This window comes from Salvelinus alpinus, chromosome 1 (assembly GCF_045679555.1).
Source record: "Salvelinus alpinus chromosome 1, SLU_Salpinus.1, whole genome shotgun sequence".
NCBI lineage: Eukaryota > Metazoa > Chordata > Actinopteri > Salmoniformes > Salmonidae > Salvelinus > Salvelinus alpinus.
In genome coordinates, this window is record NC_092086.1 from 76,691,013 (window position 1) to 76,714,044 (window position 23,032).

Genomic DNA, 23,032 nt, shown 5'->3' on the forward strand with positions numbered 1-23,032 from the left:
CAAGCACCCAAGCTAACTGGCTAACTTGCTAGCTACTTCCAGACACAAATGAGAGAACAGCTCACTGAACATTACTCGCCCTAGCACAGCAAGTTAAGCAGTTTTTATGTTATCCAGAGCATTTGTGACTTTAACTGTGCTGCTGGAAACATTTTAACAACACTTTTTTGCTGACGTTTACTTACGGGTGTTGACCATTCGTAAATTCATAATTTATTCTGCGCATCTGGCACACTCAGTCGAGAGTGCTCTGAAATCGGAGTAGATGGTCAGGCTTAATTTATGATCACACCCGAAATGGTTACTTGCATAGTGGAGTCTTTTGTTGCAGATAGCTAGCTAGGTAAACAATGAACCATAATCCCAACTCATGACGTTACTACCCTGCATGAGCTATCTGACTTTAGGATATAACTAGCCAAGCAAATGGATCTGACATACGATTAAGATAATACACGTAATGTTAGCTAGCGAGGCAGCCAGCTAATGTTAGCTAGCTAGCTAACAGTAGACTTTAACTTGAAATGAAAACAACATTGTCAAAATTAGAAATGTGTAATATTTGAAAATGTAGCTAGATTATTTTACCCGTACTTATCATGGTTGGACGCATCTCCCTGTCACAGATGCCATGGTTGCCCTTAATCTGGAGACAGGTGATTTCTACATCTCCTTAGCTATCATACTTTAATTCCACTGATTTCAAAACTTGGTCCTCGAGGAAGTGGAGAGCAACACTTATGCAGTTCTACTAAGCAATATACAGTTGAAGTCGGAAGTTTACTTACACCTTAGCCAAATACATTTAAACTCAGTTTTTCACAATTCCTGACATTTAATCCTAGTAAAAATTCCCTGTTTTAGGTCAGTTAGGATCACCACTTTATTTTAAGAATGTGAAATGTCAGAATAATAGTAGAGAGAATGATTCATTTAATATTTTATTTCTTTCATCACATTCCCAGTGGGTCTGAAGTTTACATACACTCAATTAGTATTTGGTACCATTTCCTTTAAATTGTTTAACTTGGATAAAACATTTTGGGTAGCCTTCCACAAGCTTCCCACAATAAGTTGGGTGAATTTTGGCCCATTCCTCCTGACAGAGCTGGTGTAACTGAGTCAGGTTTGTAGGCCTCCTTGCTCACACATGTTTTTCAGTTCTGCCCACACATTTTCTATAGGATTGAGGTCAGGGCTTTGTGATGGCCACTCCAATACCTTGACTTTGTTGTCCTTAAGCCATTTTGCCACAACTTTGGAAGTATGCTTGGTGTCATTGTCCATTTGGAAGACCCATTTGCGATCAAGCTTTACCTTATTGACTGATGTCTTGAGATGTTGCGTCAATATATCCACCTAATTTTCCTTCCTCGTGATGCCATCTATTTTGTGAAGTGCACCAGTCCCTCCTGCAGCAAAGCACCCCCACAACATGATGCTGCCACCCTGTGCTTCACGGCTGGGATGGTGTTCTTCGGCTTGCAAGCCTCCCCCTTTTCCCTCCAAACAGTTCTATTTTTGTTTCATCAGACCAGAGGACATTTCTCAAAAAAGTACAATCTTTACTGTGAATATAGATACTTTTGTACCTGTTTCCTCCAGCATCTTTGCAAGGTCCTTTGCTGTTGTTCTGGGATTGATTTGCACTTTTCGCACCAAAGTACGTTCATCTCTTGGAGACAGAACACGTCTCCTTCCTGAGCGGTATGACGGCTGTGTGGTCCCATGGTGTTTATACTTGCGTAGTATTGTTTGTACAGATGAACGTGGTACCTTCAGGCATTTGTAAATTGCTCCCAAGGATGAACCAGACTTGTGGAGGTCTACAATTATTTTTCTGATGTCTTGACTGATTTCTTTAGATTTTCCCATGATGTCAAGCAAAGAGGCACTGCGTTTGAAGGTAGGCCTTGCAATACATCCACAGGTACACCTCCAATTGACTCAAATGATGTCAATTAGCATATCAGCAGCTTCTACAGCCATGACATAATTTTCTGGAATTTTCCAAGCTGTTTAAAGGCACAGTCAACTTAGTGTATGTAAACTTCTGACCCAGTGGAACCGTGATACAGTGAATTATAAGTGAAATAATCTGTAAACAATTGTTGGAGAAATTACTTGTGTCATGCACAAAGTAGATGTTCTAACCAACTTGCCAAAACTATTGTTTAACAATTTTTTTTTGGAGTGTTTGAAAAACAAGTTTTAATGACTCCAACCTCAGTGTATGTGAACTTCCGACTTCAACTGTACATGTATATTATTATTTTTTACAAACGCCATATATCTCGAAGGTCTTCCACTAGCAACAAATTCCCTCGGAGGGTAACAGAGTCACATAGGAAGATTTTAAATGGAGGCTATTTGTTTTGAAGGGTTCCAAGTCCTCAATTAGGTGCACGTTATTAAGAACTTGTTAGCAGTAAATATTCAATTGTTTTGTTTTCATCACTCTATGTCATTATTGTAGCGCAGAGCAATGCCACGCTACTCACCATTGTTTTCTACCCACAGCTACAATAGACTAGCCTCGTGATTACCAGACTGATTACAGCAGCGCTATCATTCGGTGGTAGCAAACATTCATGTCATCTCGCAAGATCATGCGGCTTGCGAGGCTAACAATAGACATGCTAAAGTCAGTTTGTGTTGCATGTTGAATGAGCACTGCATCTCCTCCATATGGCTAATTGAAAACATGTAACAGAAGCCATTATTTGAAATTGTGCGATACCTGGAAACAATGTCTCAATTGCAGAAAAGTGAATCCACTCAAGAGCTTCACTTGCAAATGTGTTTGTTTCATGGCAAGTGACTTGAGCACAGCAATCACGACAACATTGTGTCTTAATTAGGTTTTCATAAACATGGGAAAGGCAAGTGGGGGGTGACGAAAAAATACAAACCAGCTTTCTCTGTGAAAGGTAGATGGGATCCAAAAGAAACAAAACCCATGTGACAATAATGTTATAAATCACAATTTACTGTAAATAAGGTCCTATTTTAAAATATAAGATGGTGTTCTGTCAGTGCCTCTGACAAAGCCCACCAACAGAGGGCGACACCAACACTACATAGAACAAAGGGCAATTCAGCTTTCTGTGTTGATGTATCTCACAACCATAACCCTTTTGCCTGCAATTATTTTAGGGAATTGGTTGCAGTGGTGTCTTAGTTTTGATCCTCTACACATTTGTGAACTAGTTAGAAAGGACTGGGTGAAAGTGACCTGGCTGTATAGATATCACCATTACTTCAGAGATGTACTGTAGGTCTAGTAGAATTAGCACCAGGAAACAAACACTGTGTCACTTGATATAGGACTGAAAAAGTTATTGCATGTCAATAAGTGCATATGTAATGCTATCTATAAAATGTAGACTGTGAATCAATCTATCGCTCTCTATCCCCCTCCTCTTGTTCTGTATGTCTCTCTATCCGCCTCTCTCTCCTTCCCTTACTTTCTCCTTTCTTCTCTCTCCCTCCTTTACTGTCTTCTCTCTCTTTCTCTCATCTCTCTCTCTCTCTCTCTCTCTCTCTCTCTCTCTCTCTCTCTCTCTCAGATGCTTAAAACACTTGTCATGTGTAGTGAATAATGCATGCTAGCATGCACATGCAAACACACATCTCCTGTAGTGAGACCACAGCAGTTGCGCCTACCCCTCAGTCATCTTTTATCAAGTGAGTATTGTAATCATCACGTGTATTCCACTTAAGAATACACATTGAACTGATAAACACAGGGCTCCATTCACCCGAGTTCTAGAATGTGCGCTGTAGTCCTACTATTATCTTTGGGGTTCATTGTGAAAAAAGCAACGATGTGCAGTTAGAGGAAAGTCACATTACGGTGATGACTGTTATTCAACATTGAAAATCCACCCCTAGCATTTGAGGAGCAGATTGTTGTCAGCTGGACTGGCTGGTGGAGCATGTGTATGTGTGATAACCTGGATGTTGCTGTGGCAGATCAGAGCGTTAGGGGACCTTAGACAATCTTGCGAGGACATTGACTCTGTTGCCACTCGGGGCGCAGAGCTTGATCCGTGATGAGTATGATGGCAGACACATAGGCATAGCCTAAGATCAGACGATGCTGTTTGATCCTCAAGGGGGAGACATGGGCCCCCATACCCAAAAAAAACCTAGACCCTATAACCCCTAGGCACGTCATAGCTAGATCCAAAATAATTGGATATGTATAAGCAATATAGTAGCGGGTCCGCCTTACCCTCTGATAGGCTAGTTGGAATTTTTGCCATATTACTTAAACCAATCCAATCTATTCAGATTTACAAGTGTATACAGGGTTTTGGAGCTAAAATGTCTTCAGAAAGTATTCACACACTGGACTTTTTCCACATTTTGTTGTGTTACAACCTGAATTTAAATTGGATAAAGTTTTGATTTTTCTCACTGCCCTACACACAATAACCCATAATGTCAAAATGGAATTATGTATTTCACATTTTTTACAAATTAATTAAAAATGAAAAGCTGAAATGTCTTGAGTCAATAAGTATTCAACCCTTTTGTTATGGCAAGCCTAAATACATCCAGTAGTAAAAATGGACTTAAGTCACATAATAACTTGCACGGTCTAATAAGTGTTTAACATGATTTTTGAATGACTATGTCACGATCGTTATAAGGAGTGGACCAAGATGCAGCGTGGTATGTTTCCATCCTTTTATTTGGAGGAGAAACTTAAAGAACAAAAACAATAACGCGAACAAACGAAACGTGAAGCTCAGAGTAGTGCTCACAGACAACAATACCTAGACAAGATCCCACAAAGCACAATGGGGAAATGGCTACCTAAATATGATCCCCAATCAGAGACAATGATAAACAGCTGCCTCTGATTGGGAACCATACCAGGCCAACATAGATATATAATACCCCTAGATAACCCACCCTTAATCACACCCTGACCTAACCAACATAGAGAATAAACAGCTCTCTATGGTCAGGGCGTGAAAGAGTACCTAATTTCTCTACCACACACATACAATTGTCTGTAAGGTCCATCAGTCGAGCAGTGAATTTCAAACACAGATTCAACTACAAAGACCAGGGAGGTTTTCCAATGACTCGCAAAGAAGGGCACCTATTGCTTGATGGGGTAAAAAAATCAAAAAGCAGACATGGAATGTCCCTTAGAGCATGGTGAAGTTATTAATTATACTTTGGATGGTGTATCAATACACCCAGTCACTACAAAGATACAGGCATCCTTCCTAACTCAGTCGACGGTAATGAAGGCAAATGTTGACATTAAAACAGTTAGAGTTTAATAGGAGCGATAAGAGAAACTAGGATAGATCAACAACATTGTAGTTACTCCACAATACTAACATAAATTACAGAGTGAAAAGAAGCAAACCTGTACAGAATAAAATATTCCAAAACATGCATCCTGTTTGCAATAAGGCACAAAAGTAAAACTTTATATCCTGATGTTTGGGGCAAATCCAACACAACACATCAAGCATGGTGGTGGCTGCATCATGTTATAGGTATGCTTGTCATTGGCAAGGACTAGGGAGTCCTTTTTTTGGGATAAAAATAAATGGAATAGAGCTAAACACAGGCAAAATCCTAAAAGAAAACCTGCTTCAGTCTGCTTTCCAACAGACACTGGGGAACAAATTCAATTAAAACACAAGGCCGGGGGCGCTAGAGAGCGTGCTATGGAGTAGACGTGCATTGCTAGAGCTCCGCTCAATTTTGAAACAAATTAATATTTATCTTAACCTCTCACAACCTATAACTTCAAACAAATATGACAAAAGGAAAAGGCAACAAAAAAGGGGGCGCTAAACAAGATAATTGGAATGAGATAGACAACGAACCAATTTCAACGTCGCCGACCCACGAGGAGCTAGCTGAAGAGGCTAGCTTCCAAGAGTTCCCCACAGATCCTACTCAAAGTGACATACTGGCTGCCATAAACGCACTAAGCAAGAAGGTGGACACAAGGTTGGCTGATATCTCAAAGAGTATTGGGACTTTGGCCGAAACTGTGAAGGCAACTAAGGGAAGGGTGCACGAGGTTGAGCAGACGACAATCGATCACGAGGCCAGGCTACAGGACATAGAGAAACAGTGCGCAACGTTCAAAAATGACAACAAAACCCTGAAGGCCCGACTGGAAATGCTCGAGTCGCATTCAAGACGCCAGAACATCCGAATATGTGGGATCCAGGAGGACACTGAGAAAGGGAAACCCACTGAATTTGTCTCGGAGCTGATACCGGCATTGCTGGGGAGTGAACACTTCAAAACGGCCATCCTGATCGACCGCGCACACAGAGCACAGGCAACGAAGCCGGCCAAGGGCGGGCCACCAAGGCCATTCATTGTAAGGCTGCACTATCCCCACACCAGGGATCTCATCCTCAAGCTGGCTAGTCAAAAGTTCCCCCTTAACTACAACGGAGCCAGGGTGTCTTTCTACCCAGATCTTACCTTGGAGGTGAGGAACCAACGGAAAGAGTATGATGAGGTACGCAACAAATGCAGGGCGGCCAACATCCGATATGGATTCCTCTTCCCAGCCCGGTTTAAGGTGACAGTCGAGGGATCAACACGTACGTTTGACAACGCAAAAGAGGCCGATCTGTTCTTGACAAGCAAGCTCCCCGGCTGAGGATACAGAACGGCTGTGCCAGCAGGCTAAATGGCCAAATACAGGCCAGGAATGTGTGTGAATTGAATTTCCGGCCTATGTCTTTTCGATCAGAAGATCAGAAATTGGGACTTATATGATAGGTGAGATGTTGTGGCTAATATAGCATTGTTTGGCACGTCATGTTTTAACGCCACTCACCCCCTAACGTGAGAGTTAAGTTAAGTGTTATTTAATATTAGTTTATATGCGGAGCATCTATAGACGACGAGTTAGTTCAAGCTTTATGTCTAGACACCCTAAGGTTTGTGTGTTAGTCAAGGAGCGCTTCGTTTGGGGAAGTCACTCAGTAAAGGGACGGGTGGAGGGACGGGAGGGGGGATGGGGTCTGTGTTTTATGTTCACGTTTATTAGTACAGGTGGCATGACAAGCTCCCGCACGGCGGGACGTTTTTCTTCAGGGTTTTGTTTGACAGCAGCAATTTGCTTTAAAATAAGAAATGCCACATAGTGACCGAGCACAGAGTAGACCAGGTGGAATAAAGATAGTCAGCTGGAACTGTAATGGATTAGGGCATGTCGTGAAACGAGCTAAGGTTTTTTCTCATCTTAAATCACTGGGTGCTGACATAGTGCTTCTTCAAGAAACTCATATTAAACGCTCCGCGCAGGCCAAGCTACGAGTCGGCTGGATCGGTCAGATATACCAGTCTAACTTTGATGCAAAAGCGAGAGGGGTAGCAATCCTGATAAGGAAAAACATTCCTTTTGTTTACTCAACCTCGATTTCAGATCCTAATGGTCGGTATATTATTGTGGCTGGTACACTGAATTCAAAACCAATAACCTTGGTCAATTTATATGGACCCAACTTCGATGATCCATTATTTTTTCAAAGGGTATTTAAGGCCATACCAAATATCTCGGATACAAGTGTTATTGTTGGAGGTGACTTTAACTGTACGTTAGATCCTCTTTTAGATAAACAGCTATCAAGGTCACTTCAACAATCAAATGCCAGTGTCTGTCTAAATACATTGATGACAAACCTTAACATTGTCGATATTTGGAGACTGACGCACCCAACAGACAGGGATTATTCTTTCTTTTCATCAGTTCATAAATCATATTCCAGAATTGACTATTTTTTGTTGGACTCCAAACTAATTTCAGCAGCTGAGTCGGTTACCTATCACCCCATTCTAATTACGGACCACTCTCCTCTGTCCATGGTGCTGAAACTCGACAATATGTCGACAGGTCGGCGACCGTGGCGCTTAGACGCATACCTGTTGAAAGATGAGGCTTTTTGTCAGTATTTGAAGGAGCAGATTGCCTTTTTCCTCAGTACTAACGACACGGGGGATGTTGACGACTCCACCCTTTGGGAATCTCTAAAGGCTGTGATTAGAGGTTACATTATTTCTTATACATCAGAGAGGAAGAAACGTGCCAATACTAGGCTGAGAGAAATTGAAAGAGAGTTAGGGGAACAGGAGAACGTTTTTAGGACAAATTCCTCGTATACAGTCCTTGAGAAGATCACAAAGTTAAAGTATGAATACAATACCATCCTTTCGAAACGGGTGGGCTCTTTACTTGCTAGAACGCAACAAAGTTATTTTGAACTGGGGGACAAACCACATAAATTATTAGCAAGACAGCTAAGGCATGTACAAGCATCTAGAGCTATTCACAAAATAAAAGACAAGAAGGGTAAAATAGTAACAGATCCGCAGGACATTAATAAATGCTTTGCGCAGTTTTACTCAGAGCTATACCAATCAAAATGCGATGCTACTGATCCACAAACTATGGAACGCTTTCTCGCTGAATGTGAACTTCCTAAACTAGACAGGGGGGCAGCTGCCGCACTCGATGCAGGGATAACCTTAGATGAAATTAACACAGCGATAGCACAATTTCCAAACAGCAAGGCCCCTGGGCCCGATGGATATGTAATAGAATTCTATAAGAAGTACTGCGCTAGTCTATCTCCACTTATGCTGCGAATGTTTCAACAATCCAAAGAAAATACCAAACTCCCGCAAACACTGTATGAGGCTACAATAGCCCTGATCTTGAAAAAAGATAGAGATTCCATGGAGATGTCGTCGTATCGCCCCGTGTCGTTACTCCCCATAGAAAACAAGGTGTTGACAAAGATATTGGCAAACCGATTGAAAAAATATATTTCCGACATCATACACCCTGACCAGACAGGTTTTATCCCGGGCCGACATATATACTACAATTTGAGACGCCTTTTCAACGTAATGTATCATGATCATAAAGTTGAGGCAGTGGTAATAGCTCTTGATGCAGAGAAGGCGTTTGATCAGATTGAGTGGAAGTATATGATGTCGGTTCTGGAGCATTTCGGATTTGGAAAGGAATTTATTAATTGGATAAGAATTATTTATGCACACCCAATGGCGTCCGTTGTGACCAATCAGGAAATGTCGCAGTCATTCCGCCTGTTCAAGGGGTGCCGACAGGGGTGCCCTATTTCGCCTGCTCTCTTCGCTATAGCCATGGAACCCCTTGCTACTCGCATTCGGGCATGTGCCGATATAGCTTCTGTTAAAATAAAAGACACACAGCACAAAATTTCCCTATATGCAGACGATGTTCTTTTGTTTTTGTCTAAGCCTAAAACTTCTATTCCACCATTACTTAACTTGATAAACACATTCGGCTCCTTCTCTGGCTACAAGATAAACTGGCAAAAAAGTGAGTTGATGCCAATATCACGGCCTGTGGATATGCAATTTCTGCAATCTACCCCGTTTAGAACAGTGAGGGACAAGTTCACAAGCCTTGGCATTGTAGTGACAAGAGACCTTGACCAGCTATTGAAAGTGAATTGGGACATGAAAATATATCAGCTTAAACAAAATATAGATTTCTGGAAAACTCTGCCTATTTCCTTGGTTGGTCGTATAAACGCTATTAAAATGGTTGTCCTACCCAGGTTTCTTTACCTCTTCCAATGTCTACCCAATTTCATACCACAAAGCTATTTTAAGAAACTGGATTCAATAGTAACTCCATTTTTATGGGATAACAAGGCAGCCAGAATTTCAAAGAAGCATTTATGCAAGTACAAGATAGAGGGGGGCTTTGGCCTTCCTCACTTCAAACTGTATTATTGGGCTGCTAATCTGAACATTGTGTCTTTCTGGAGGGAAAGTTTACCTGCGATGAGACAGAAGGATATGCCTTCATGGCTTTTGATCGAGCAGGCCTCCTGTCAACGTTCCTCACTCCCTGCACTTGTTAATAGCCCATCATATGTGAAAAAACCCACTTATGACTCCAATCCAGTCATTTGTCATACGCTTAGGATCTGGAAACAGATTAGGGATTTTCTTAACATACCCACTGTTTACATAGACAGCCCGATTAGCCTGAATCATGCTTTCCACCCTGCATTGGATGATGTGGTGTTTTCACAGTGGAGGGAGAAGGGGCTCACAACAATTGGTAATTTATACATAGATGGTCAGTTAGCTTCATTTCAACAATTACAGGCAAAGTTCAACATGCCAACAACACATTTTTTCAGATACCTCCAAATCAGGAATTTCTTAAGGACACATATCCCACAGTATGGCATTAAGCCCAATAGTCCTACATTAGATAGCTTGATACTTGTCAAACCCCATTCAAAAGGGTCGGTCTCTAGACTGTATGATGTGCTACAGGCCCACATAGAGGTATCCACAGACACCATTAAAAGGGCTTGGGAACAAGAACTTGGTTCAGAAATCTCAAATGAGGACTGGATAGAAGCTCTCAGGAATATAAACCACAGTTCAGTGAATGCCAGACACAACCTTGTACAGTTTAAGGTGATACACAGGTTACACTACTCAAAAGTAAAACTGCATAAAATATTCCCGGACACCTCACCACTGTGTGAGAGGTGCAAGCAGGATGAGGGGACGTTGACCCACTTATTCTGGACATGCCCTAAATTACATGCTTACTGGGCTCTCATTTTTGATTACTTATCTAAGGCCTTTGATAGAGTTCTAGCCCCAGACCCATTGATCGCTCTGTTTGGTACAGTTGATGGGAATAACCAGGAAGGGAAAGCTGTCTCTCTGTGTACTCTATTAGCCAAAAGGCTCATATTGCAATTTTGGAAATTGGAGACTGTACCTACCTTTGAAATGTGGTTACGGGATTTAGGGAATGTAATACATATGGAAAAGATTCGATACAACACCTCCAATAGAAGTCCATTGTTTTACAAAATATGGCAGCCGATACTGGATAAATGGTCTAGCCCCGCTTCATAACTGGGCTGACGATCTGCTGCTACTCTGTGCTGTACTCCACTCAATATTTATTTTTGGCTGAACTACACTGCTTGTAATGACTATATGCTGTCTTCTTATACATGTACCACCTAATAGGATTTTGTTTTATTTTGTGTATGTGTGAGTTAACTTTTGTTTTGTCCTCTAAACTGGCCATCCCATTCAACAGTACAATGAATGTCATTGTTTGTATTGCTGTCTTTTTTACTTTATTTTTATTGGAAAATAATAAACATATTATAAAAAAAAAAAAAACACAAGGCCAAGTATACAGTAAACTGGAGTTGCTTACCAAGACGACATTTAATGTTATTGAGTTGCCTAGTTACAGTTTTGACTTACATTGGCTTGAAAATCTATGGCAATATGTGAAAATGGCTGTCTAGCAATGATCAGCCAACAATTTCACAGAGCTTGAAGAATGTTTTTTATAATAATGTGCAAATATTGTACAATCCAGGTCTGCAAAGCTCTTAGAGACTTACCCAGAATCACCCACAGCTGTAATCACTGCCAAAGGGGATTCTAACATGTATTGACTCAGGGGTGTGAATACTTACACTACAGTACAAAAGTTTGGGGAGACTTAGAAATGTCGTTGTTTTTGAAAGAAAAGCAACTTTTTTGTCCATTAAAATAACATCAAATTGATCAGAAATACAGTGTAGACATTGTTAATGTTGACCATGAGCATTGTAGCTGGAAACAGCAGATTTTTTATGGAATATCTACATAGGCGTACAGACAGCTGAAAACTGTTGTTCTGATGCAAGAAGCAATAAAACTGGCCTTCTTTAGGACTAGTTGAGTATCTGGAGCATCAGCATTTGTGGGTTTGATTACAGGCTCAAAATGGCCAGAAACAAATAACTTTCTTCTGAAACTCGTCAGTCTATTCTTGTTCTGAGAAATGAAGGGTATTCCATGCTTGAAATTGCCAAGAAACTGAAGATCTCGTAAAACGCTGTGTACTACTCCCTTCACAGAACAGTACAAACTGGCTCTAACTAGAATAGAAAGAGGAGTGGGAGGCCCCAGTGCACAATTGAGCAAGAGGACAAGTACTTTAGAGTTCTAGTTTGAGAAACAGACGCCTCACAAGTCCTCAACTGGCAGCTTCATTAAATAGTACCAGCAAAACACCAGTCTCAACGTCAACAGTGAAGAGGCGACTCCGGGATGCTGGCCTTCCAGACAGAGTTGCAAAGTAAAAGCCATATCCCAGACTGGCCAATGAAAATAAAATATTAAGATGGGCAAAAGAACATAGACAGTGGACAGAGGAACCTCTGGCACGCCTGGCACCACGCTTATTGTCACTTAGGTCACTCGTTTTGCCAGTTGTAACGTTCAATCGAACAGTGACTAAATGCCTCGATGCCTGTCTGGCTGCTTTCTATAGCAAGCCACGGCCACATGACTCACTGTCTGTAGGAGCGAACAATTTTCCTGAACAGGGTGGTGTACCGAATAAACTGGCAACTGATTGTACTTTGCCATGCTATATGAAGCAATACAGTGATATATACAGTACCAGTAAAAATTTTGGACACACCTACTCATTTAACTTCTCTGGGACGCTAACGTCCCACTTGGCCAAAAGCCAGAAAAAATGCAGCGCGCCAAATATATTACTATAAAAATCAATCTTTCATGAAATCACACATGAAATACACCAAATTAAAGCTACACATGTTGTGAATCCAGCCAACATGTCTGATTTGATACATTCACCTCTGAAGGTAAATAAAAGGAGGGTGTGATCGGGGTAGGTGGGGATGGGGTTTGGAGCTGTTCTTTGAAAAATATAAATATGAAAAGAACTGCTGCAAAAGTTTAAAATCTGTAATAAAATTATATTGAAAGAAAGTATAAATGCTATTTCATAAACCTTTATAAGACATACGTACCAGTAAAGTTTATTTTATATTGTGAGGGTAATGACAAAAATACATATTGGTTTGCACAAAAAAATGCTATTATAGATACAGTACCATGACTTGTATGGGATTTGTACCACAAATGCCAAATTGTTAGCAGTTTTAAACAGTATCAGGGAAACTTAAAGTATGGATTGCTGTCATAACTTGCCCATAGACTGCTTACAGGGTAAGGAAACCAATAATTGGGTAAACCACTACTTTAAGCAATAAGGCACAGCAGGCAAACTATAATTGTTTTATTGATATTTAGTTATATCCATAACAATGATGCTTATGCGTGATTTCTTGGCCCAGAAAAAGTTAATGTCTCATCTGGACTCCGTTTACTCTCTATTGTATAGGGGGACTGCATTTCAAAATTGAAACACTGTTTTCTGATGTCGGACAGGCAGACAACAAGGTTTACACAAACCCCCGCTGTTACAAACCAAATGCTAGGCTAGAAAAAGGGGGAAATAATGTGCAAGTTGAGATATATTCAGACAGTCACTTGAACATAATTATATTCTTATGACGCGCAGTGATAATTCCAATTGAACTGTTAGCAGGAACAGATATGCCAATATCGGTGAATATAGCATGGCTTGGAACGCTGCTCATCCAATCAGCATCTAGGATCCAAACAACCCGTTTTATAATTTTACTGACATGTATAATCAATCAAATGCATGATACCTATTATTACTGTTGTTCATCATTCAATAGGTTAGTATTGTCAATACAATGTTTCCCAGGGCAGTCATACAGTAGCCTATCCATTTTAGCTGTCAAAGTGGAGTAAAGAAAACAACAAGGCCCAACACAATGGCAAAAAAAGTCCATCCATTTCTATTGTACGCACAGACTCGGCCTGGATGCTTTGCGTGTTGTCTCCTTTACCCTCTAATAATATTACATACATGTCAGTGAATGGCTGTCACGACCGTCGAAATGAGTAGACAAGGGCGCAGGGGGACAGTCGCTGGAGGCTCCGGACTGGGGACAGTCGCTGGAGGCTGGCACAGAACGCACCGGGCTGGAGAGACGTACTGGAGGCCGGGTGCGTGGAGCTGGCCCAACGCGTCCTGGCTGGATACCCACTTTAGCTCGGTAACTGTGGAGAGCTGGCACAGGATGCACTGGGCTGTGAAGGCGCACTGGAGGCATAGTGCGTAGAGCCGGCGCAGGATATACTGGGCCGTGGAGGCGGACTGGAGGTCTGGAGCGTAGAGCTGGCACAATCCGTCCTGGACAGATGCTCACCTTAGCACGGCAAGTACGGAAAGCAGGCACAGAACGCACCGGGCTAAGGGTGCACACTGGAGGCACGGTAATTACAGGGAGTTAGTTCTTGTTCCCCCCTTTGCTCCGCTCGCCACCCTGTGTGCCGCCCCCCGCCCAATTTTTTTTTGAGGCTGCTTCTCAGGCTTCCGTCGTTTCCTTGATTCCTGGTCTCGTCGCCGTTCCTCTCTCGCTGCCTCCGCCTGCTTCCATGGCAGGGTCTTGTCCCCTGCCATTACCTCCTCCCAGGTCCAGGATGTCCTCCACTCCTGGGCACGCTGCTTGGTCACTTGATGGTGGGATCTTCTGTCACGACCATCGAAATGAGTAGACCAAGGCGCAGCGTGCATAGAGTTCCACATGTTTTATTCCGATGAAACTCACAAACAAAAATAACAAAGTGCAACGAAACGTGAAGCTATGTAGTGCTCGAAGGCAACTAGACATAGACAAGATCCCACAATCTAAGTTGGGAAAAGGGCTGCCTAAGTATGATCCCCAATCAGAGACAACGATAAACAGCTGCCTCTGATTGGGAACCATACTAGGCCAACAAAGAAATAGAAACATAGATTTGCACACCCAAGTCACACCCTGACCTAACCAAATAGAGAATAAAAAAGTCTCTCTAAGGTCAGGGCGTGACAATGGCAGATAAACAAGCAGCCTTTTACTGTTTCACTTGTATGCATATTCTCCAGCGTGTGTCTGTGTGTGTGTGTGTGTGAGTGTGTGTTGTTTACCTGCACCAGGGGCCACTGTTCTTCCTTGCTTCTCTGTGTCCAGATTGATGTTCATCAGCAGAGGCCAGACATCACTGTAAAGGCCTGACAATTGTACAGTATTGATTAGGCCCCCAGACTAATTTAAACCGCATATGGTATTATCAATATCAGGTTTCTGGCACGGTTCCGGTAGGCTAGCACATTCAATCACCTGGGTTTAGAGTTGGGGGCGGATTGGAGGATTGGATGGATGAGTGGAGCTCTGCAGCTTGAATATGGGATAATTAAACTGGAGGGAATATCCCAGACACACAGACCTTTATATTTGCAGCTAGGTGTGGTTTATGTTTTTGTGCTTTTTTAAATTCTTTGAACTTGTTTTGAGGTTGTTTTGAGATTATGGGACTGTTTGGTTAAATGATAGAAATATGGTTAATTGATGTATGTCAAATGTGAAGGGCTATACAGTGTCTTGACTAAGTTTAATGGTAAATGTGTATCTGCATTTTACAGTTGTTGTTAATCGTATTTGCTGGGTGTTTTGATAATGGTCATTCATTTGGCTGTGTGTTCTTTCTGCTAAAAGGTCATGCAAAGTTCAACACCAAACAATATGTAAGCTAGTTATACTGGACACAGTATGTTCAGATTCATATGCATTCCAAAATGTAATACTATAATTATCCAAGCTGTTAATTAGCCAAACTTAAGTTCTCAATTTTGGGGTCCCATTATCTAATGTAACTGTTAAAACATTGTCTGTGGTTGCATTGCCCACAGTGGGCTTGAAAGTTTGAGCATCAAACTGTGGCTCCAAAACGTAAAGGGGCAAATCCGAGGGTCAGGGCTCACATATTAACGGGGATAGCAATTATCCGAGTGAATGAGGCTGCGATTTCATATCCATCAAGTCTACAAAACTCTCCACTGGTAATCCTTCTTAAACTTTTCACCAGCAATTATGTCGTCGCCCGCCACATTCTACTTTAATGCCTCTTTCATCTTTCTTGGCCAACTTTTCCATAATCTTGGGCTGATTAAAAGATGGAAGTGTGAAACTAATTAAAGATCGGTTGATGCCAATGGAGTCACTGTTAAAAAATAACTATACTGAACAAAAATATATAAACGCAACATGCAACAATTTCAACGATTTTACTGAGTTACAGCTCATGTAAGGAAATCAGTCAATTTAAATAAATAAATTAGGCCCTAATCTATGGATTTCACATGACTGGGCAGGAGCATAGCCATGGGTCAGCCTGGAAGGGCATAGGCCCACCCACTTGGAAGCCAGGCCTAGCCAATCAGAATTAGTTTTTTCTCACAAAAGGGATTTATTACAGAGAGAAATACCACTCAGTTTCATCAGCTGCCCAGGTGGCAAGCAGGTGAAGAAGCCGTATGCGGAGGTCCCAGGCTGGCATGGTTAGACGTGGTCTGCGGTTGTGAGGCCGGTTGGACGCACTGCCAAATTCTCTAAAACAACGTTGTAGGCGGCTTATGGTAGAGAAATGTATATTAAATTATCTGGCAACAGCTGTGGTGGACATTCCTGCAGTTAGCATGCCAATTTCATGCTCCCTCAACTTGAGACTTCTGTGGCATTGTGTTGTATGACAAAACTGCACATTTTACTGTCCCCAGCTCAAGGTGCACCTGTGTAATGATAATGATGTTTAATCAGCTTCTTGATATTATCACATATACTCCCTCGCCGGCCTCTAGGTCATCAGGCTGCTGATTATCCAGCACACCTGTCACCATCGTCAAGCGCACCAGTGCCTCATGACACTCACCTGGACTCCATCACCTCCTTGATTATCTTCCCTAAATCTGTCACTCCCCTTGGTTCCTTCCTCAGGTGTTATTGACTCTGTTTCATGTCAGTGCGTTGTTTGTGTTTCGTGTTTATTGTTTTGTTTATTTATTAAAACACTCACTCCTTGTACTTGCTTCCTGACTCTCAGCGCACTCATTACAGATATGCCACCCCTGTCAAGTGGATGGATTATCTTGGCAGAAGATAAATGCTCACTAACAGGGATGTAAACAAATTTGTGCACCAAAATTGAGAGAAATAAGCTTATTGTGCGTATGGAAAATTTTGGTGATGAGTGCGACACGAAGGATACACTGCTTTCCCTAAACCAGGCCCAAATCTCCGTAATTTGCGTGAAGAAAAGACGGAGATACCGGGGGCAGAAGTCGGGGTGCCTTGTGAGAATTCGTTGGAGGGTGGGTAAACCGCCACTACCCTCCGTCCTATTAGCCAACGTGCAATCACTGGAAAATAAACTGGATGATCTACGATCAATACTATCCTACCAAAGGGACATTAAAAACTGTAATATCTTATGTTTCACCTTGTCATGGCTGAATGACAACAAATAATATAGAGTTGGCTGGGTTTTCCGTGCATCGGCAGGACAGAGCAGCTACGTCTGGTAAGACGAGGGGCAGGGGTGTGTGTCTATTTGTCAATAACAGCTGGCGCGCAATGTCTAATATTAAAGAAGTATCGAGGTATTGCTCCACTGAGGTATAGTACCTCATGATAAACTGTAGACCACACTATCTACAGAGAGAGTTCTCATCTATATTATTCGTATCTGTGTATTTACCACCACAAACCGATGCTGGCACTACGGCCGCACTCATCGAGCTGTATAATGCCATAAGCAAACAAGAAAATGCTCATCCAGAAGTGGCGCTCCTAGTGGCCAGGGACTTGCAGGTGAACTTAAATTAGTTTTACCTCATTTCTACCAGCATGTCACATGTGCAACCAGAGGAAAAAAAACATAGGCCACCTTTACTCCACACACAGACAGAGACGCATATAAAGCTCTCCCTCGCCCTTCATTTGGCAAATCTGACCATAATTCTATCCTCCTGATTCATGCTTACAAGCAAAACCTAAAGCAGGAAGTACCAGTGTCTCGCTCAATACGGAAGTGGTCAGATGACACGGATGCTACGCTACAGGATTGTTTTGCTAGCATAGACTAGAATATGTTCAGGGATTCATCCAATGGCATTGAGGAGTATACTACCTCAGTCACCGGGTTCATCAATAAGTGAATCGACGACATCGTCCCCACAGTGACCATGCGTAAATATCCCAACCAGAAGGTATGGATTACAGGCAACATCCGCACCGAGCTAAAGGATAGAGCTGCTGCTTTCAAGGAGCGGGACAGTAATCCGGACGCTTATAAGAAATACCGCTATGCCTTCCGACGTACTATCAAACAGGCAAAGTGTCAATACAGTACTAAGATTGAATCCTACTACACTGGCTCTTACGTTCGTCGGATGTGGCAGGGCTGGCAAACTATTATGCACTAGAAAGGAAAACCCAGCCGCGAGATGCCCAGTGACGTGATCCTACCAGACGAGATAAATGCCTGTTATGCTCGCTTCTAGGCAAGCAACAATGAAGCATACATGTAAGCACCAGCTGTTACGGACAACTGTGTGATCACACTCTTCGTAGCCGATGTGAGCAAAACCTTTAAACAGGTCAACATTCACAAGGCCGTTGAGCCAGATGGATTACCAGGACGTGTACTCAGTGCATGCGCGGACCAACTTGCAACTGTCTTCACTGACAGTTTCAACCTCAGCCTTCAACCGAGTCTGTAATACCTACATGTTCCAGAAAATGAAGGTAACCTGCCTAAATGACTACAACCCGGTAGCACTCACGTCGGTAGCCATGAAGTGGCTTAGAAAGGCTGGTCATGGCTCACATCAACACCATCATCCCGGAAACCCTAGACCCACTCCAATTCACATACCGCCCTAACAGATCCATAGATTAAGCAATCACAATCGCACTCCACACTGCCCTTTCCCACCTGGACAAAAGGAACACCTCTGTGAGAATGCTGTTCAATGACTACAGCTCAGCGTTCAACACCATAGTGCCCACAAAGCTAATCACTAAGCTAAGGACCCTAGGACTAAACACCTCCCTCTGCAATTGGATCCTGGATTTCCTGACGGGTCACCCCCAGCTGGCAAGGGTAGGCAACAACACATCTGCCACGCTGATTGTCAAGACTGGGGCCCCTCAGGGGCGCGTGCTTAGTTCTCTCCTGTACTCCCTGTTCACCCTCGACTGGGTGGCCAAGCACGACTCCAAACGATGAGACAGGACAACAACCTTTCCCTCAATGTGAGCAAGACAAAGGAGCTGATCGTAGACTACAGGAAAAGGAGTGCCAAACAGGCCTCAATTAACATAAACAGGGCCGTAGTGGAGTGGGTCGATAGTTTCAAGTTCCTTGTTGTCCACGTCACCAACAAACTATCCAAACATACCAAGAAAGTTATAAAGAGGGCACAAAAATACCTTTTCCCCCTCAGGAGACTGAAAATATTTGGCATGGGTCCCCAGATCCTCAAAAAGGTCTACAGCTGCACCATCGAGAGCATCCTGACTGGTTGCATCACCACCTGGTATGGCAACTGCTCGGCATTCCGACCGTAAGGTGCTATAGAGGGTAGTGCATATGGTCCAGTACATCACTGGGGCCAAGCTTCCTGCCATCCAGGACCTATATACTAGGCGATGTCAGAGGAAGACCCCAAAAATTGTGAAAGAATCCAATCGCCCAAGTCATAGACTGTTCTTTCTGCTCCCGCACAGGCAAGCGGTACCAGAGTGCCAAGTCTAGGTCTAAAAGGCGCCTTAACAGCTTCTACACCCAAGCCATAAGACTGCTGAACAATTCATCAAATGGCCACCCGGACTATTTACATTGACCCCTCCCCCTTTGTTTTTACATTGCTGCTACTCATTGTTTATTATCAATGCATAGTCACTTTACCCCTACCTACATGTACAAATTACCTTGACTAACCTGTACCCCCGCACATTGACTCGGTACCGGTCCCCGTGTATATAGCCTCGTTATTGTTATTTTATTGTGTTACTTTTTATTACATTTTTACTTTACATATTAAGTTTATACACAGGTGCTTCTTATTTACCCATCATTATGTCCAGTGTATTACATCCCTTTTGACTTGATGTTGTTTTTGTTGACCGCTAAACTGTTTTAACTGCACATAGCATACACTGGGTCAAGTTGTATGTAAAATACCGTCTCTTACAAACTCCTGATATAGAGTTGATATGAAGCCAACAATGTAGAGAATAGAAACCAGAAGTTTAAGCCACAGTCCGAATACTAAAATAGTGATAAATCACTGAGTTCTTTCTCATTCTAAACCTACGGTATGAAAGCTTTTGTGTTTTTAACTTGGCAAGTCAGTTAATAACAAATTCTTATTTTCAATGACAGCCTAGGAACAGTGGGTTAACTGCCTTGTTCAGTGGCAGAACGACAGATTTGTACCTTGTCAGCTAGGGGATTCGAACTTGCAACATTTCGGTTACTAGCCCAATGCTCTAACCACTAGGCTACCCTGCCGCCTCCTAACGTTTGAGGATCCTTATTCTCATTCCGAACTCACTCCAGGTTTTTGAATTTGCATTCGGGAGAGACGGTCCTCTGGATAATTCTTCTTCTATTTAACCATCTGGTGAAGCCCTCTCAACTTTTTCCCGCCCATCTGTTGAGCCGAGCAAGCACCGCCGAGACGCTTTGGAATGTTTGTACAGTCGTGGCCAAAAGTTTTGAGAATGACACAAATGTTAAATTTCACATTTACATTTACATTTAAGTCATTTAGCAGACGCTCTTATCCAGAGCGACTTACAAATTGGTGCATTCACCTTATGATATCCAGTGGAACAACCACTTTACAATAGTGCATCTAACTCTTTTAAGGGGGGGGGGGTTAGAAGGATTACTTTATCCTATCCTAGGTATTCCTTAAAGAGGTGGGGTTTCAGGTGTCTCCGGAAGGTGGTGATTGACTCCGCTGACCTGGCGTCGTGAGGGAGTTTGTTCCACTATTGGGGTGCCAGAGCAGCGAACAGTTTTGACTGGGCTGAGCGGGAACTGTACTTCCTCAGAGGTAGGGAGGCGAGCAGGCCAGAGGTGGATGAACGCATTATGGACAATAACACCCCTGGTGTTATTCACAAAGTCTTTGTTTGTATGATGCTATTTGCATATACTCCAGAATGTTATGAAGAGTGATCAGATGAATTGCAATTAATTGCAAAAGCAAATTAACTGAATCCCCCCCAAAAAAGCTTGTCCGGAGAAGCTTGTCCGGAGAAAAAAAAAGCTTGTCCGGAGAAGACAAGGTGAGCGCGACTAGTTGCTTCTCAGCCAAGGGAGTGGGCTCACTCACAATTTTGCCTAAGAACACAGCCATGAATAAAGAATGGTACCAACACATCCAGTAACTTGTCCCAACCTTAATCCCATTGAGAACTTGTGGTCAATCCTCAAGAGGCAAGTGGACAAACAAAAACCCACAAATTCTGACAAACTCCAAGCATTGATTATGCAAGAATGGGCTGCAATCAGTCAGGATGTGGCCCAGAAGTTAATTGACAGCATGCCAGTGCGGATTGCAGAGGTCTTGAAAAGGAAGGGTCAACACTGCAAATATTGACTCTTTGCACCAACTTCATGTAATTGTCCATAAAAGCCTTTGACAATTATGAAATGCTTGTAATTATTCTTCAGTATTCCATAGTAACATCAGATAAAAATATCTAAAGACACTGAAGCAGCAAACTTTGTGAAAATTAATGTGTCATTCTCAAAACTTTTGGCCACGACTGTAGATCGCCGCTGTGACTGTCAGTTTCCTTGTCGCACAGATATGAAAAAAGTCTCTGTGACTGTCACAATGTTTGTTGTCGTGGTTACCAGACTGCCACAGCAACCTGACCAATCCTCCTGTGACAAGACAATACAGGAATTCTAAAATTATTAGATAGAATGACCTACTTTTATTTTGTCACACTGTGGCAGTAAGCTACTTTCTGTACGCTACAGTACGCTACATTACCTTGCAAATAATTATGTTGTTGTGGGTTTATTTTCCTGCAATAATTCATAAAAAAATAGTTAAAGTTAACGACATCAGCTATCGTCTGGTCATTATTTGATTAGCTAACTAGCTAGCAATGAACCTAAACATTGATTAGAAAATTGCTTTTAGTTGCCTGGCTTGCTACATTGACATTTAGAGAATATTTTTTTTTAACTGAAGTTATTATTGTTGTTAAAATTGAGAAAGTATACTATTCGGAGCACTGGGTTGCTGATGTCATGCAGAGGCTGTTGTTTTGTGTTTGTACTTTTTCATAACATAAGTTTGATGTTGGGTGACAATAGAATGTCCATGATGTCGCTACGACAATTGTCTACAGACATGTCGATAGACGAACTGTAAACCACCATAAGACATATTTTTCGAGACGATATCCGATAGAAGGTGGAAAGGTGATGAGGGCCAGGCCAACGTTTTTGCACACTGCAGAACTACGTTTGAACAATGTGTTACTATTTTATAGACTATTGATAGGCCCACAGGGTTTCCTCCCTCCCACATTTGACCCAGAAAGAGCACAGAGCATGAGCTTTGCTGAGAGGCCTATATCTTTCCAGGGTTGTTAAAATAGATAGGAAATACACAGATATTAACTCCAAATCAAATTTATTTATATAGCCCTTCTTACATCAGCTGATATCTCAAAGTGCTGTACAGAAACCCAGCCTAAAACCCCAAACAGCAAGCAATGCAGGTGTAGAAGCACGGTGGCTAGGAAACACTCCCTAGAAAGGCCAAAACCTAGGAAGAACCTAGAGAGGAACCAGGCTATGAGGGGTGGCCAGTCCTCTTCTGGCTGTGCTGGGTGGAGATTATAACAGAACATGGCCAAGATGTTCATATGTTCATAAATGGTCAAATAATAATAATCACAGTAGTTGTCGAGGGTGCAGCAGGTCAGCACCTCAGGAGTAAATGTCAGTTTGCTTTTCATAGCCGATCATTCAGAGTATCTCTACCGCTCCTGCTGTCTCTAGAGAGTTGAAAACAGCAGGTCTGGGACAGGTAGCACGTCCGGTGAACAGGTCAGGGTTCCATAGCCGCAGGCAGAACAGTTGAAACTGGAGCAGCAGCACGGCCAGGTGGACTGGGGACAGCAAGGAGTCATCATGCCAGGTAGTCCTGAGGCATGGTCCTAGGGCTCAGGTC

At 42.4% G+C, this 23,032-nt stretch overlaps 1 protein-coding gene across 3 annotated transcripts in view; it reads left to right on the plus strand.

Moving 5' to 3' along the window:
- LOC139552360 (opioid-binding protein/cell adhesion molecule-like) overlaps positions 1–23,032 on the plus strand; it is a 557,470-nt gene that overhangs the window by 402,692 nt on the left and 131,746 nt on the right. The gene's annotated exons all lie outside the window — the stretch shown is intronic.